Genomic DNA, 4,428 nt, shown 5'->3' on the forward strand with positions numbered 1-4,428 from the left:
CTGAGTTCTGTTTGACTATCTATAAAATGAGAGGGTTCTGGCTTTTAAGGTACCTCCCAACTTAGATCAATGACCTCTGATTCTATACTCTTGTGAACCCATGTGTGCAAAATAAAAACAATAGAATTTCAAGGTCAGTGCTCATCACTGTTTTTCAGTGATGGGGTGGGGAGAGTAGAGGATTAGTTTTACAAGCTTTAGTTTTATAGGAATGACATGGCCAGGGCCATGGTATCAATCCATTTAAACATATAAATAAAAATTTTGTTGTTGAACAGTTGTACTGAACAGAACCATTAGTAAAGGCACATTAAATCAGCTCAGAATGACCCTTATTAAAAGACAGGGAGGAAAAGAGATAAGAGAGAGAGAGAGAAAGAGAGAGAGAGAGAGAGAGAGAGAGAGAGAGAGAGAGAGAGAGAGAGAGAGACAGAGAGAGAGAGAGAACTTGATAGGACTTCAGAGGCCATATAGTCCAACTCCTTCATTTTATAGAGGAGAAAACTGAAACTGAAATGCAAATTCACACTGGTAGTGAATGTCAGGGACAGAATTTAAGCTCCAGTCTTCTAACTCCAGAGATGGACCTCTTTCCAGAAAATAATGTTGTCTCTGATTGCTTGGCCCTAATTCATCCATTCAGTGGTCATTTTCCTACTCTCCCAAGACACCCAGAACAAGTCTATTTCTTCCTTTTTATGATACCAAACATTTGAAAGCTCTTATTCTGTTTCCACAATCTCCTTTTCTTTTAGTTAAAAATTCCTCTGCCCTTCAACTTTTCCTTGTTCAACATTGTTTCTGGCCTCCTCGGCAGCCGGAGTCTTCTCTTCTGGATTCTCTCCAGCTCATGAATCTCACACCTGAAGTGTGGCATCCAAGACTGAACACAGCATGCCAGATGTCATGTGGCCAGAGCTGAGCCCCTTGCGACTCTCACCTCCCTCATACTGAACATTCTATTAATTCAGCCCAAGATCACATTAGCATTTTCCACATCATACTCTGATCCCATACTGAGCTTGTGATCGATCAAAAATCCCCAGGTGTTCTTCACATGAACTTCTGACAAGTCAGGTTTTTTCTAGCTTCAACTTTTGATTTCTTTTTTAAACTTTTGATGTGGAAGATAGGATTTACCTATTTGCCTGTTAAATGTCATTCTTGAAGGGCTGGGTCCAGAATTCCAACTTGTTGAGATCTTGCATTTTGATGCTTTTCACTACCCTTCCCAGATCCAAGTTATCCACAGATCTGGGCGGGGGGTGGGCAAGGAGGGAAGTTTGTATGGCCTACTTTTGGAGAAAATAAATGAAATAAATGGAAACATAATTCTTTCGGAAACTGTCATTCACTGTGACAGTAAGACATTAGATCACAACCTCTTCTGGTCCTTCTTTTGATGGAGAGTTGAATTCTTGGCATGAGTTGACAGTTGGCCCTGGTTCCAAGCCAGCTGGCCACATTCATTGCTCTCCTAATCAAGGAGAATTACATCATGCCTGCCCTCAGCAGATGGTTTTCTTCATTTTGAAATTATTGATGTTGTGCTCTCCCTTATTATTATTATTATTATTTTTTGCCACATCTTTCCAGTCCATTGAGGGCTCTATCTTCACTTAAGTAAATAAGAGAGAGGAGAAAGAGTTTTAGAGATGTACTCCAGCTTGTAGAAATCCTAGCCTTTTTTCTTCTGATTTTCTCTTTTTGCCTAATGGGTTTGGTTCTTGTTGGACTGCTAATAACTTTATCTGGAATTGAGAGAGCTGGGAAGTGAGGAGATATAGCAGGTGGAATGCCAGACTTGAAATCAGTAAGGTTTGAGTTTGAATCCTACTTCAGACATTTAGCTGCATGGCCCTGGGGAAGTGACTTAGCTTCTCAATTTCAGTTTCTTCATCTGTCAAATGGGTCAAACTAGACTTGGAATCAGGAAGACCCCATTTTGAATTCAGCCTCAAATAGTTACCATATTAACTAGTGTGACCCTCTATGTCTTGCCCTCTGTCTGTTTTAGTTTTTTCATCTGTAAAATGAAGGTAATAATGGCATCTATTTCCCAGGATTGCTGGGAGAATCAAAATAGAGGACATTTGTAAAGCACTTTATAAACTTTAAATTACTAACAAATTGTAGTAGCTATTATCAGTCAGACAACAGACATTTATTAAGAAGCTACTATACGTCAGAGAGTATGCTAACTACTAGGGATGCAAAAAAAAAAATGTAAAAGATAGCCCCTGCTTAAAAAACAAATAAACAAACAATCGAATGGAGGAGATGACATGAAAATAAATATGTGCAAACAAGCTATACATAGGGCAGGCCTCCCCACAGGCCCGTGGAGAGCCTGAGGTCACAGTGGAAATCAGAGAATTGCACCTCTGCAGACATCCAGATAGTACTTGGCACTCCTCAGAAGAGATTCAGTCCTGGGTGAATGACCAGGAAGGAAGAGAGGAATTCTGCGTACATTACGTGGGCTTTAACCGGTGGGCTGGATGAATGGGTAGAAAAGAATTGGCTGGCCTTGACCAAGACAGTGAAGGAAGCTGTTCAGAAGGACCCCGAGAAGGACCTGAGTGAACTAGCCGAACAGCCTGAACGCAAGATCACCCACAACCAGAAACGCAAGCATGATGACATCAACCATGTGCAGAAGACCTATGCGGAGATGGATCCTACAACAACAGCACTAGAGAAGGAACATGAGGCGATTACCAAGGTGAAGAATGGAGATAAGATTCATCTTGGAAACTATGAGACTGATGCCTGGTACTTCTCCCCATTTCCAGAAGATTAGGGGAAACAGCCCAGACTTTGGCTCTGTGAATACTGCCTCACATTCATGAAGTTCGAGAAGAGCTACCATGTCCATTGGGGACAGTGCCAGTGGAGACAGCTACCTGGAAAGGAAATCTATGGAAAGAACAATATCTCGGGGTATGAAGTAGATGGCAAGGACCATAAGATTTATTGCCAGAACCTATGTCTGTTGGCCAAGCTCTTCCTGGGCCACAAGACCCTGTACTTTGATGTGGAACCATTTGTCTCCTACATCTTGGCAGAGGTGGACAGACAGGGGGCCACATCGTGGGCTACTTCTCTAAGGAGTCCCCAGATGGGAATAATGTGGCCTCTATCCCGCTCTCCCCCCATATCAGCATTGAGGTTATAGCAAGTTCCTCATTGCTTTCACTTATGAATTGTCCAAGTTGGAGAGTGCTGTGGGTTCTCCAGAGAAACTACTGTCAGACCTTGGCAAGCTGAGCTATCGGAGTTCCTGGTCCTGGGTGCTACTGAAAATCCCGAGGGACTTTCGGGGTACACTATCCATCAAAGACCTCAGCCAGATGACCAGCATCACACAATATGACATCATCAGCACTCTGCAGTCACTCAACATGGTCAAGTACTGGAAGGGGCAGCAGGTCATCTGTGTCACCCCCAAGCTGGTGGAAGAGCATCTTAAGAACGCCCCGTACAAGAAGCCACCCATAACAGGCTCACTGAAACCTGGCTCAGGGCCTAATGCAAATGTGGGCTCCCTCTCATGGAAACTTAGAATATCCAAACTGGCAGCCAGTCTAGGCTAGAACTCCAGGCTCAAGACTACCAGGCCGGAGTTTCTCCTGCTATTTCCAGATGGCTTTCTTTGCTTTTAAAATGTTTTACTTTTTAAAAACAAACATAAAATTGTTTTTCTCTCCTTCTTACCCCACTACCCTATGGGGGGGGGGAGGGGAGAGAGGAAATTCCATGCAACAGATATGCAGTCAAGCAAAACAAATTCCCATTGGCTGAGTTAAAAAAAAATATGTCTCATTTGGCATTGAATTGGTCACTTCTCAGTCAGGAGTTGGTGTCATCCCTTGCTTTCAAAGCTTGTCGTCCCCACCATGCTCCAGCCAACCCCATCGTTGACTTTTTATCTATTTCCCCTGCAGTGGACTCTGTTTGCCTCAAGTGGGCACCACCCAAGCACAAGCAAGTAAAGCTGTCCAAGAAGTGACCGGTGTTCTGACCAGCCCCCCTAAATTCCCTACCCAGTGATGATCTCAGACCTAGGAAGGATGCCTCTTTTCCAGTTTGTAAATACGTATAGACTCCTCTGCCTACCTTTGAGCCCTAAATCTTTTTTTGTTTTGTTTTGTTTTAACCCTTAACTTCTGTGTATTGGCTCCTTGGTGGAAGAGTGGTCAGGGTGGGCCATGGGGATCAAGTGACTTGCCCAGGGTCACACAGCTGGGAAGTGTCTGAGGCCAGATTTGAACCTAGGACTTCTCATCTCTAGGCCTGACTCTCAATCTACTGAGCTACCCAGCTGCCCCCCTAAATCTTTTTTTAATAAAGAGTTTTTAGCTTCTCTCTCTCTCTCTCTCTCTCTCTCTCTCTCTCTCTCTCTCTCTCTCTCTCACACACACACAC

The 4,428-nt window shown here is 43.5% G+C and overlaps 1 pseudogene; it reads left to right on the forward strand.

Annotated features, from left to right (window-relative positions):
- Positions 1–4,012, forward strand: part of LOC123246850 — a 102,311-nt pseudogene extending 98,299 nt beyond the window's left edge.
- The last annotated feature ends 416 nt before the right edge of the window (positions 4,013–4,428 follow it).

Source organism: Gracilinanus agilis, chromosome 4, assembly GCF_016433145.1.
Source record: "Gracilinanus agilis isolate LMUSP501 chromosome 4, AgileGrace, whole genome shotgun sequence".
Taxonomy (NCBI): domain Eukaryota; kingdom Metazoa; phylum Chordata; class Mammalia; order Didelphimorphia; family Didelphidae; genus Gracilinanus; species Gracilinanus agilis.